This window comes from Augochlora pura, chromosome 7 (genome assembly GCF_028453695.1).
Source record: "Augochlora pura isolate Apur16 chromosome 7, APUR_v2.2.1, whole genome shotgun sequence".
Lineage (NCBI taxonomy): Eukaryota > Metazoa > Arthropoda > Insecta > Hymenoptera > Halictidae > Augochlora > Augochlora pura.
In genome coordinates this window covers 37,177,360-37,191,944 of record NC_135778.1, presented here as the reverse complement: position 1 = coordinate 37,191,944, position 14,585 = coordinate 37,177,360, and the positions used below count along the sequence as shown (strand labels likewise).

The following is a 14,585-nucleotide window of genomic DNA, read 5'->3' as shown; positions in this document are numbered from 1 at the left end:
CTAGATTCGGGAATCTGTATCGGAGCAATTAAGCCATTTGTATTAGGGTGTCCCGTATGTTATTTCCGCGCCGCGCCATGTATGACTACGAGCTTGAGACGACTTTCGTCGAGATGTTCGATGAAAATTATATATATCCGCGATATAGTGTGTATGGGGTAGTGGATGGCACTGACACTTTTAAGGTATTATGAAAATAAATGGTAAAGCAATGGATGAACATTAGAAATAATAAAAATATTAAGAAAGAAAGATTAAATTAAAATAATGATTAAGAAATTTTTAATTATTTATAGCAAGAAGCTTGCTTCCGAAACGTTATATATTATAATTTAAATAAAATGAACATCGATAAACTCGCATTAGGAATATTTTATCAGATCGTCGTAATCGTGTGAGAAATCATAAACACGCGCACTCTAGTACCGCGAACATCTGCTTATTAAAATACACGTAGTTATCAATAATTATTAATTACCCGTCTGCATCAACGATTGACAAGTAATTTCATGAATCAATTAATTCAATCGTCGTCCCTCGAAAAATTAGTGCCTTTAATCAACGACCGAGAGTATTACATTCGTCGATCGATTAAATTCGCTCGTCGACTTTTCGGCGATTTATGCGCTTCAACCGTTTTCATCGATCATTCCGTCGAATTAAAAACTTGATTAGCCTTCATCGATCATTTAATCGAATTAGATATTCGAGGCGATTTTATCAATCATTTAATCGAATTCAAACATGAAATCGATTGATCGACTACATTGCAAATCTGCATCGAAAAGCGCGCTTATCTAATATATAAAATATATATAATCCGCTTATATAAATAACGTAATATTTTATAGCGAAGTCGGCGATCGGTATAAAAGTATATTAACGATTCTATGAGCGCCCTGAGCGGTTCTATGTATACATATACGTACATTGAAACTTCTATAAGAAGTCCTCCGCGAAGCTCTCCCGGCTCTCTCTCTCTCTCTCTCTCTCTCTCCCCGAGGTTTTTTCTTCTGAAACATTTCTTCCTCGACGGGGAATCTTTCTTGTCGCCTTTTCATCGGTTTCAAACTCGTTCCCCGTCGACAGAAGGAACTTTGAGAAATCGGTGCCTGCATTTTCCGCGCGAAAATGTGCAGCATCTCCTCTTCTTTGGCGGCTTCCTACCGAGTTCTCCTTATCCGAGATTTCTCGGTATTTTCGGCTTACCGGGCCGGCTGATTGGGTGAATCGGTACGCTAAGCGATAACGGGAACTCTGCCGCCCCACCCCCCGTTGGATCTATTTTATACTCGGCGCGAATAAAAAAAGAAAGAAAGAAAGGAAGAAAAAAACGACAATGCGCGCGGCGTTCGAGTAAATATTTCAAAACGGAGAGGGAACCGACCGTACTTTTCAGAACGGGGGAGGGGGGGAGGTCAGCGTGTCCCATTTCCCGTTGAACTCGTACCAAACCGCGGGAACGAATTTTTTTCTCGTCTTCTTCTTTTTTTTTTCATTCGGCCGGAATCGGTATTACAACTATTTATCTCGACGAGGCGACATTTTATTACCCGACCCTCCCCCGCGTCATAAATCTTTCGGGCGGCGGGGAGGAGAGACCCGGCACCGAAACTTCGCCGGCCGCATTTGTAGAAAATTCATTTGAAATTCATTTCGGTTAAGGCAGAACAGTCAAACTTGCCGGAAGAACCGAGTCGCCCGTGACTTTTAAAACTCCTCTCCCCCGGGGGAAAGGGTCGATTTAATTACCCCGAAACGCCGTCGCGGATCCACCGCGGGGAAATACTGAGCGCGTTTCGAATCCCGTTCGGCTGTGCGGCAGTTGAGAATGTGGGTCAGAGGTTGATAACAACCGATATCAAAAACTGACCAAATATGCAAGAATTTTTTTTTTATTAAATAAATTAACACGAGCTAATTTTACTCGACTCTTCACTCTAGTCATTTCTTATTTTATCAAAATTTGCTATATTATATGTAATTATCAATAATCGTATATAATAATATAACGCAATAAATTGTTTAAATAATTAAAACGCAATATTTAATTTATTAAACTTCTAATTAATTGAACACTTTAATATATAGTCGAGCTTTTCAATTTTGAAAATCGCAAGCAAATCGAGGAAATATATTTAATTACGCCTCAACTGTACAGTTAATGTAGATTAAATTAGTGAAATTTAATTTTCTTGGATCTCATAAAATATAATAATTTTATGAAAATATAACGCGCTTCATTTTTAACAAACTTTTACGACTGTAATTTTGTCTTCCTGCACTGTTTCTTTGTTGTTTAAATTTATCCAGTAAACTGCTTAAATAAAAATCTCATGCGCGTACACAAGAAATTTTGTTAACAGAACGACAAACAATTTGTTCAATGCGACGAGCATTATATTTGCCGATGCGAGGGGCCGAATCAAATAAAAAGGTCCGCGTGGAAAATAGAATGTCTGCCTTTATGTTCTTAATTGTCTTCCGAGCCCTTTGATCTTACTAGATCAAATTTTGCATATCAACTCTCCAGGACTGTAGGGAAATTTTGCCCTAACGCGAACCCCATCCCACGGCACTTTGTGATGAGTCTAGAGTCTAGGCAATGCGGCGTACTTTGAGCTAAATTAATATCCATATACCGTCGCTCAAAAATACGTAATTAATTAGACCGTTCGAAATGCACGACGAAAGAAAAGAAAAGAGAAAGAGAAACGATCGCGTACTAACATTTTTATAATTATGGCATTGTTGTTTTTCATCGTTTACACGTAGACCGCGGACTTTCATGCAAATGAGAATTTGCATGCGGTGGTTTACAAAAATGAAAATAAAGGAGAACGTTTCCTTCGTCGGCTAAAAGATCATCCTTTGTGAAAAGGGGGAATAAAATGCTATTGGACATTGCTGGTTTACGCGCTTCCTTGCACTTTTAAAATTTACGTACACCATAAATACAGAAAAATCGAATGAACGAACAGCTTGTAATAATTATAAAAATGTCCTCCGTAATTTCGCATATATAAAAAGAGAGTTCTATTTTTGCAAACTTTAAATCGATATGCACCATTTTACGAAAATTCTAATTTACCGAAACGATTGATTTATTAATAGTTAATTACCGACGACAAATTCCTCTGCTCTCCTTTTCTGAACAATTTTCAAATTATTGAAGTTATTCAATCTCTTTGGTAGATTAAACGATGAATCGTAACAAGTAAAATTAAAGAATCAAATTCTGCAAAAATTGTGAGTTCGCTACGCAGAGTCGAATTGAAATAAAAATTATTTTACGATGCTGCAATGTTTTACAGGATTTGAGAAGAATATTTTATGCTTTTATATATGTATTTAACAAGAAAATAAAATAATAACTAAAAAGAAATGTCTGTTGGACATGTACTTAATCTATATATTGCATGAATGTATTATTATTAATATAATGTCATTTTAAAACTCAGAACCTTAACATAACCTTGACACACCATAAGTACATATAACTTAATACATAACCTGTACATACGTATCACCAATAACGCAATGATAATAACAACGCACAGTTAATAACAACATAACCTATAACCTATATAACATAACCTTGACTAATTCTAAAGCTTGGAAGGCACACGATCCGCTTCAGTTAAGTCCGTAAATGGCAACGGGCCTCGTATCGAGTAAATTCCAGATTTTCTGTGAAATAGTAGACACTCGATAGCAATCCACCGGTCAGAAATCTCAGCGGTGAAACGCGGATACCCTCTGGTTCGCTCTGGATTACCCTAAACTGATTCGTCGGATAAGCTGCCGATCAATCGGCGAACCATCGAGCGATCATCAGGCTTTAATTATACCCGGTGTATGATCGGTGGATCAAGGTTTGGAACCGCGGCGTGCCTCCAGGCTGTACGGGCGTTGATCCACGCAACGCGCTACGTCAACGCACGAACGGAACAATGCACGCCAACGGCGCAAATAGAATTCTATATTAAATCGACCGGGCCTCTGTCCGAAAACTCCACGCTCGAGAGTCACCTGCTCCACAACCACGTCGATCAATCGATCCTGCCCTCCCCGATTGTTCTAGATTTTGATTATCGGACAAGAGAACGGGTGGTAAGACTGCTTGTTGAACCAGAGGAACTAGACCGACTGTACGCGAAACGAGTTCGGAGTTTCTGTTGCGGTCCACGATTAAGGACATTTCGAACGCGACCGATTGCATTTCTATTGACCGATCTACTGTTTGGGAAGATAGAGATCGATGTGTGTGAGGTGTATGGTTTTTTTCGAAAAATAACTGCGGTGGACTTTTATGTTTTCGAGCTGTGATTGACGATGCTGTGCTAACCTCTTATTTATAATATTCAGAAATAGTATACAGGGCTGATTGGCTAAGCCAGTTGATCTTGTTTCTCATTGGTCAATGCTTTCAGCTAATAACTCGTAAACGAAACCGCGGATTACATTTTCGCTAAGAGAAATTTTCACATAACCTCGAAAATTCCTCATCTCCCGCTTGTGAATAATTATTAGGACATTCCATAAATCGTTTTGCAATACGAAAAATGTAATTTACTATTGCAAGAAAAATAATATCTGTATGAAGAATTAGATCTGGTACAACAATTAGAAATCGATTGAATTTTATCCTATATCTAAAGTTCCATGCTTCGAGAGAATGGGTTACGATAACATTTTTACGTGAACACTTAATAACTTTGTTCTCCTTTTCTCTCAATTCTGTAGTTAAAACGATTCAATTTGGTGTCTCGAGACTCCCGAATACCGTATGAATTACAGTTGCACGCGGGATTATTGGATTGGCTGTCTCGCGATTAAATTTCCGGAAGCCAGCCCGCGTGCCACGGGGAAACAAAAGTTGTCGCGCGAAATTCCCCCATAAAACTGTGCCGGCTCGCTTATTTTCTGGCATCAGTTTTATTCCGTAATAAATAACGGCGAGGCCATGGCGGAATTGGTTCGAGTCCAACTCCCTGCTTCTTGGTAGACAATATAAAATCGCGGCGTAATTCAGTTACCTCAACTACGTCCGGGTGGATAGGAGTTTTTCCCCCTCGGCAACGCATTAAAGCGTCGTTTTACTTACGGCTGTGCGCGTTCTTATCGGTCGCGATGGTCAGAAAACCGCTGCGTAAACAGAGGCTCGAGACTCGATTGCGATTTTCTGTCGGTGATCATTTTTCCGCGACGCTGGTATTAGGTTGGAAACTATGAAACGGACGTGTTGATTTAGTCCGAGTTCAGCTGCGACGTTCGTTTCATAGTTGCCAACCTAATATTGGTGTTACGCAAAAATTATCATCGGCGGAAACGTAATTAAGTTGGAAACTATGAAACGGGCGTCGCAGCTGTACTCAGACTACACAAACACGCCCGTTTCATAGTTTCCAACCTAATACTAGCGTCTATAAAAACTACTTTGGAACGTTCTGTAACGATTTTAGTAGTGCCTGAGAGTGACCATTCGAGTGGAAAGGGTTAATGTAATTTACAGTTACTATTAAAATAATAATTATTAAGCAATTATTAAGCGACTAATATGCGTTTTCCTAGCAAGAATGGAATTGAGGTTATGTTAAGATTATGTCAAAGTTATGTCAATAACCTTGACATAACAAGGTTACGAGATACTTTCAAAATTAACAACCAGATTTGTTATAAAACAGCTTCGAGTGCAAAGGGTTAAACATTGCCACCTAAATATCTCCTCCAATAGCGTTGCTACTCGAGAAGAGCAGAGTTTGATAGTACAAGGTTTCAAGTGTCTCGTCAACGTGACAGTCGAAAAAACTGCGGTTAATGAGACGAAAAGGAGGGGGATGGAGCGAGAGCATTAGGCAGAAGCCAAGTGTCGGAATAAGTTCGAGTCATAAAATCGAGAAGTTTCACCATTGGAGAGATGGGCGCCCCGAGATGGGCGAGGCAAGGGTTGTGCGTGGCAGTAATCCCGTGCCCGCCAGGAACCCTGCATGACGTCTAAATCATATGTCACGGCCTGGAAATACGCATATCAGGAAACGTAAACTTGATTCCCGGTAATGCTTCCGGCGTTGCGAGCTCAAACCCACCCCCCTCCCGAAGCAGGGGGTGTTCGCTTGCGCTGGCACACGTGTACCTGATAGCCGCTCTCTCTCTTTCGCGGCCGCTCACGCATATACGACATATGCGGCGCGAGTCGGGAATTATCAAACTGTTCCCGCTTTTTATGTACTCCACTCACGAACTTTGTAGTTTCAGCAATAACGTAAATCAGGCATTTACATATTGCGCGCAGCTCGAAAGGGATCCTACATTGAATTTTTCGTGTAAAGCTTGCTAATTGTGTTGGGATTATTTGTAATTCTTGGTTCGATTATTTTTTATTAGATAGATTTTTGACTTATCGCAACACGCGACGTTGGGTTATGTTAATAGCAGTTTTAGAATTCATATGTTCTAGTGTATAGGAAAAATAGTAGGAATTGTTATGAAGCAACAGAAAACATTAATAGATTAATAATACAAATGAATTAAATAAATTATCTCTGTGAATTTTTGTATTACTGTATTTCATTGAAAGTTTTGTGCCACGGGTTATATTAATGATGTTATTCAAAGTTAATGCTTTCTTTTCTTGTTTAACTTGATAGCATAAAATATACCTGTATTAACCCCTTTGCACCACGATTTATTTCACAGCTGCGTTCATTAGCCCTTGTTCGATACTAATAAATTCTTATGTGAGATAGAAAATTTATATTTATTATATGGCAGCTCAATGTATATATATTATTATTATCTCAATGTTTAAATATTAATGGCAGATTTAGAGTAGAATTTAGCTTCGATTTGTTAAAGATGCGAGTAACGTTTATATTTAGTACATCATGTTCTAAATCTTCGTAACAAGTCTGACACGATATTGTAGGGCAAAGGGGTTAAGTGTTGCCCACGACATAGCAAGCACACGCATTTTATACTTAATTAGTATTACCTCATTTATGTGGAAATACGTCATCTGATTGTCACATTATGTTACTCGAGTTATTCGTGCACGAAATTCTTAATGAACTGTTTGAGAAGTAATTTTGGTATATGGAGTGCTGGATGAGGAACTGTTAATTGATATTTATAAATTTCTTTGTAATAATAAGGATTTTTATTGAGTCAATAGTACCGAATTTTTAATATAGAATTTTTAATATAAATGATATATCAAACAGAACTTATTAAAAGGAATAATATTGAATGGAACCTATATTTTCGAACAATATTATTTAAAATAAAAAACTATTTATTTCGACATCAGATCGGAACAGGTGTCGAACGACACGATATTTATTCGAAATACCGTTCACACGGTCTGATAAAGAAGACTTACAATATCCGGCGTAGCACGGTGGCCAGAGCTTCGTCGAAAGAAATATTTTTATTTCCACCCTTAATCGAATAATCCTGAACGAATGAGACACTCTAATGTTTTCTGGTAAAGATCCCGCTCCGTAGATAAACGCGCAGCACACACACACACACAGAGAGAGTTCAGGGGGCTGGTGGCAGATCGTGGTTGGCTCGCGTGTGTTTACGATACATCGCGCGCGAGGATATACTATATATTTTGATATAGGGGGTTGTCGGTGCGGGGGAGCGGGGGAGCGGGCGCGGTGGGTGGACAGCCAGCCAGCCCGGATAGATGAACCGCGTAGTTTCGTTGCACCGATACCCGATATTTACTGGTCGAATCGCAAATTTAACGGGCGATTTCCCGCGCCGCGAGCCTGTGTAACTCGAACGGAATCGACTTGTGCATTAAGAGCGCGGTTAAGGGTCGCGATGCGTCACCCGCGATAGCTGGAAAATGGGGTTCAACCTAGCGCGCGCCGCCCACCGCCGCGGCATTTTTTAACCCTTTTAGTACCGAACGACGATATATCGTCGTTCGGTGCACTTGCCAAAAATACCAACGACGATATATCGTCGCGCCTCCGTTGGAGCCTTATTGTACTCATCACAAGAGGTCTGCGTTTCAAAATAACTTTATAAAATGTTAAAATGGTTCATATTCGATGCAACAGAAGTGAAAAAGTTGTTATTAGATTTAACTTTTTGTTATATTTTATGTTGATTAGTGCCGCGGGTCTGTATATGTTAGAGCGATAAGATAGAAACGGGACCCGGGATATCCCTCGGATATTCGTCGACACGGGATAGTTTCTCTGGACCGTAATCGCAATTTTTACGATGTTTATGATAGTTATCAGAGTATTCCAATTGCAATAAAGGGTTGCATGGTATATGCATTAGTAAGCATCAATGCTAATAAATTGCTTGTGTAAGTAAAAGTAAGGAAATATTACATGTCGTCGCCACAACGACAATGCCTAAAGCATCATTCTGATCTTGATCACCAACATTTGTTTCAATATGGGTGACATTACATATTTTTAGTGGCCAGAAAACTAACTATAAATATCTATAATAACACTTATATTTTTTTTAGTGACGTATTACCAGCTGCACGATCCACTTGTGTAGTAGATCTGTCTGACGCTTGCCGTGCATCATAGCGTTATCCTTCCGTTTTGTTATCCGACTTCTGCTATTGTATTGCAAATGATTGCAAAATGCAATGTCTATACATTATACTAAATGATGTATATAGAGCTATGACCAAATGATGACATTTTTTATGTGCAATTACCATTTGAAAAAGAGTAATCACTTTTGTACGATTTCTGTTATGTCTTATGTTTATGTTATTCTTATGATTTTCAACAAATCATGAAACACAATTCGTATCGTTTTATTCTCCCTTTATTTCCGAATATGCTGCCTTTTATATTTTGTAAATATCACTTCTACTTTCGTTTTTACGAGCATTTTCGCAAACCTCTGCAAATTCGCAGATTCGGCCCGGTATTCTTCGCTTAGGCACGTTCTTTTCGCCGGTACTAAAAGGGTTAAGCAAACCGACACGGGTCTCGACGAAACGCTCCATTTTTCATCGAAAAATTGGATCTTTTATCGAGTTCCTCGCATCTCCGAACACCTTGCGAAACATTTTTCGAGATGATGGCTGTGGAATCTGAAACAACGACGTCGCAACGATTTTAAGGTAAGGGAATTATGCACTTCGGTAATTTGTTGCACCGCCGTTCGCAAAATATTTTTTGATATTATTTGTAGAAATATAAATGACGAATTTGCGTTATATGGACGAATTGTGTTAAATTTTGTTAAATTTTCTATAGTTTAATGATATAGTTCAATGTATAACAACATACGTCATTACCATGTCGTTATCGGGATTTTCAACTAATTATATTTTTAACAACAACGTAACAACAGTATCTATATGGATTATAAACCTTTTTATTGTAGTTAGACTACAGTTTTTTAATTTAGCGTAGAATCATCACAGATTTATATTTCACTTGCTTCGTGATAACTTGTAAATTCGTAATTTTGAAGAAAATTTTCAAGAAACATTTGTGAGCATACGAAATCGTATTATTCGAGGAATCACTGTACACACTCACACAAAACACTGAAATAATGAAGCACAATTATAAAAAATAAATTAGAAAATTATTCTTCACATTTCTCAATTTTGTTTTATATATTTTATATTTATTCTTTCAAATCCCTTTACGATGCTTCAAGAAACACTATAATTCCAAACAAAAATTAACAATAACTGCATGAACCGTCGAAATGACAGTATTTAAAATGATTTAATTATTGAAATTATCGAGAAGCTATTATAAAAATTTATTAAATATTTACCCTAAATACATACACTTATACTAAATATTCGTCGCAATATACCAATCGCGTAAAACAGCAATAAAGGACGTTCACTGTTTTTCCGAAGCAACGCGAACTGCAGTCACTCGACGTTTTAAAGTTCGCCGAACTTCCCTCGCGAGCCTAATAGCAAGATAAAATATTAAACTTAACCACTTAGCTACGTCGAGCACTGTCGAGAACTACGCGGGGAACAACATTTCCACTGAAATCGGGTTTTCAACGTTCCACTGTAATTTCCCCCCACTCTTGTTCGAATAAAATCACATTTAAATAGAAATCAAATCTTACACTGCAGAAATAAAAACATTTCCTCAACACACGCACACGAGATATTAAACGCAAAGCTTTTATATTAACCCTTTGCACTGGATTTTTTGACTCGCCGCTAACAATTGTTACATTATTTTTCAACCCTTTGAAAAATTAAATTAAATTGCAACCCTTTGCACTCCGAATTTTATTTCAATTTCGTTACCAGCTGCTCTCAACGTTTTCAAGTATTTTATTTGACATTTATCTTAACTATAAGGTAATTTAAATAAATACAGAATGAAACAAATTCACTTAAACACCGGGTCTATTTACACGATTGTCTTATTTTACAATTTTCAAGAGTATATCTTTTGAAATAATTTCCAGGATGCAATCCTGGTTTTCCTTCGCAAGTTTCACAAAAAGTAGGTGGTTTCCTATTTATTTTATTTCGAAATAAAAACTAATAATATCGATTCTAATATATTCTAATATCGAGTCACACTTAATATAGGAGTGCAAAGGGTTAAAACCACGAAAGTTCAATTTCACACGCATCAAATAAATAGTGTACACCGAAACAAATGTCTTCACTTAGGATTCCGAGTTGAAACGATCTCAGAGTGCAAAGGGTTAAACTTAGCAGTATCTCGTTCAAAAAAACTCTCACCAAAAACATGGACCACCATAGTTGAAAGAACGTAACAGCGAAGAAACTACCCCTTGGCGAGGCACTAACATCTCCAAAACCGCATCGAGTTTACAGGAAGAACAGCTTCCAAGCAAACGTCACGAACTAAAGTCACGTGCGCGGGTAAACAGAGTCGCCTAGACCCACAGATGTTGTTAGTTCTTCGAAGAACGTATAAACATTACCACAGTGTAGCCCCCTGTTTAATTTATGTGAAAGAAGCGGTCCACTTAACCCCTTGACGTACCATTTACTTCACAGAATTTTTTCAATTGGCACAATTTCTTCGAAACGACAGAACGTTAATGTTTATTCCGTGCCCTTTACTTGTATGCTTAAATATTAATAACAAGGGATTAGAATTTTATTCCAATCTTAAAGAGCAGGCTAACATCCATACTCAATAATTACAATTTAAAATAATAATAATTTAAAAATAATTTATTACTCGTAACATCCATCGCGAGTAGTACACGTCATAGTACGGCAAGGGGTTAACGTCACGCGTCCGCACATCCGACGTTGAACGTCGTCGGCGACGCAGCGTTGTTGGTGCATAAACGATCCATCAATCGGAATATCTTAATAATTCGGTACCTGGGAGAAATCAACGGTGCCGTGGCCGATAGATAAATCGACTTACCTTTTGCGGTTAGAGTATATCGCGTCAGCAGTTTCCGGTTCAACGAGACCCAGGGGTTTTCTAAAACATCCACCGTGCAGCGGGGCAAACACACCGGATGATAAATCAGACTATTTTCTCGGTGATGCGAGCCCGCGGGTATATCAACACAGCACTATCTCTCGCACAGGCACACTGTCCGGTGCCACGGCACGTGTTCCAGGATGCACACACTTCACCCGGCGCGGTGTCCCCCCTCCCACGATTAAGGGAGAAAGATCACGGAACCGTCGTTGGGCGACGACGTAGACGATCACACGGACGCGAGCGCGACACGGTACACCGCCGGGGTATCTGGTATGCGACGCGCGGGCGGAGAGAGCGATCCGATTGGACGTCGTCGGGACGAGAACGGGAGAGAGTGCCGAGCTAACGCGATCCTACCGAACCGAAAGGCAAAGCACGACTGACTCGCTCTCCGGAACAAAGTACAAAGTCGTCCCCGAGGTCAGGTAGAACGAAAGTGCCCCACTCCCGCCAGCCCGAGCCCCCCTACGGCAAGCGTAAACAGGGGATGCACTGGAGGGATAAGTCTCTCCCGCGCGATCAAATGATATCCACTTAGGTCAATGACGTTTACGGTGGGGGGGTTGAAACGGGGCGTGGTTTTCGGGAAGAGGCTGAACCCCCTCCCCGTTGCGGGGAAAAGATAATTAACCTTACTCTTTGCGAGAGCTTGGCGTTCCTCTTTTTTTTTTCTTTTCTGTTCTCCGGACGAAGGCGCCGGCCCTTCTGGGCTCGCGTGTCTTTTCTAGGTTTTATTGCCGGTTTTCGTTCACTGCGAGAGCGGCGTAATTGGGGTGAATTAAATTCAATTCGACGTCTGCGAATGCAAATTTTGTGTGGATAAATGATTGCGATGATTTTGTGTTTATCTGATCATTTGTTCGAATAGAGAATTTGTTCGAATACGCATTCGTTCGAATAAGAATTCGTAAGAATTATTTTATTACTTTTTAGTGCGAAAGGTAAACTTGATTTTTGTTTAGTAAATTTTTTTCTACTTGTTTTCTAGTTATTTTTCAAAATTGTATTTAATAGCACTTGCCTAATTTAGTTAAAAAATATTTAAAACACCGACAACATAAAAAAGATCCTAGAAAACACATTTTAAGATTATTAAGCTTATTTACGTTTCAAGTATCTAATTTTTTAATGTCGTCAAAACGTCTTAAAGTCGTCTTAAAACAGACATTCCATTACAGACGTCTTTAAAAAAAGGTTTAAAAACGTCCGAAATTGGACATCGTTTTAACGTCTGAAATAAGACGTCATAGAGACGTCCATTTTATGACACAAGACATTCAAGCCTAAAATGGACGTAAAGAGGACGTCTTTAAGACGTCCAGCGGTTATATTAATTCTAAAAACCTTCCCTATACTTATTTCAACAACATACCATCCACCAAAACGCAAAACCATCGCGCAATATATTTCTTATATTTAATAACAACGCTTCCGGTACATCAATCTGGATTAGGCGAAAGTTACCGCGAGCGTAACGTATTTGACCGTTGAAAACAATAAATCAGTAAATGGTAATTTCGGCAAATAGCTCGCGTCGCGTCGCGTCGTCGCGGGATTCGAAAGCCGCACGTTCGACTCGTTTCAACGGCAATTTAGACTATCAGCAATTACACAGAATTATCCATAGTTGTCAATAAATTTCCCGTGAACAGTGTCGTTTCGATAAAGCGACATCAATTGCCAATATAATTACAAATCATCGCGTCGCGCGTGTACATTAGTCGGCGCACGCTCCATTCGACGCGAGAAATGATCAATTATCCTGTCTGACGGTGGTGCCTGACGATCAGCCATTTATAGGAGAAACGATGGCTCCGACGATAAACTACGGAAACTGAATCACGTTAATGAGCGGCGCGACACATCGGCCGATCATTTCTTTGGATTACCGTCAAACGTTCGTAAACTAGGCCTCGCGGATCTCGTCGACGGGGTTTCCGGCAAACGGTGATCCACCGACTCCAGACTTCACCAATAAACAATTTAACCAACCAGGAGTTTAGTACATAGATTACAAAATTATTCTTCCATTTTTCACTTTTTTCTTATATATTTTATTAAGTCACTTTTCGATGTTTTACGAAACGCTATAATTCCATAACTCCACGAAAGAAAAATTAACAACAATAACGTGAGCCGTCATCGTTTATTTTATTAAACTACAGTATTAACTTCGAATACTCGGAATATTTTTCTGATAAATTTAATTGGAATATTTTATGTTGAAAACTATGATTTTACTATATAAAGTTGAACTGGAGAAAATATCATTACACTGTTTTTAAATTTTACATGAATTAATAAATAATTTTGCACTTGGCGCCATCATGGATGTTACCTACCAGCGTTTATAAACATTTACATTATTATATTGTTATAATAATAATATGTTATAGTATGTTATAATAACAATAATGTTGTTATAATAATAATATGTTATAGTATGTTATAATAACAATAATATTGTTATAATAATAAACGTTATAGTATGTTATAATGACAATAATATTGTTATAATAATAAACGTTATAGTATGTTATAATAACAATAATATTGTTATAATAATATTCGATTCATATGAATTTGTAGACATCGAGAAATAGTTGCAAATCGCTAATAAACATTAATGTATAATCACATACTAGAATCACGATGTCGCCTGAGAGGGAACAGCCGAGTGCAAAGGGTTCAGTTATACCCCGCGACTAAGCGATCTCTTTAAATATCCTCAGAAATGATTGGACACTCGTTCGTTAAGATCAATTGCGCGCTCCAGGTGATATCGCATCGGTTGGATCCATGCGGCGCGATGAATCACGGGGTCGTAAAAACGTGCTATCTTCGGCGGCTCCATTGCCGATTCCGGGAACGTCCGAACTTTCGTCCGCTCTTATCACTGGACGGGGAATTATGGCAGTCTTAAAGACATTCGTTCGACTCCAATAATTTCAATGTCGGCCAGATTATCGGGCTTCGAAACAGCGAAAGGTTGAAGGGAGGGAGATGGGTCAGCGGGGTGTGGGGATGACACAGTGGCCAGATAATTACCGGCGAACGGCGAAGTCCCATTTATATTCATCGACGAGTCGAGCACGAGCCGAAAGGGTTCATAGACTTTTTTTA

At 38.8% G+C, this 14,585-nt stretch overlaps 1 protein-coding gene across 1 annotated transcript in view; it reads right to left on the bottom strand.

Moving 5' to 3' along the window:
- The window catches only part of Con (leucine rich repeat protein connectin), a 262,102-nt gene that overhangs the window by 212,532 nt on the left and 34,985 nt on the right, over nt 1-14,585 (bottom strand). The window lies entirely within an intron of this gene.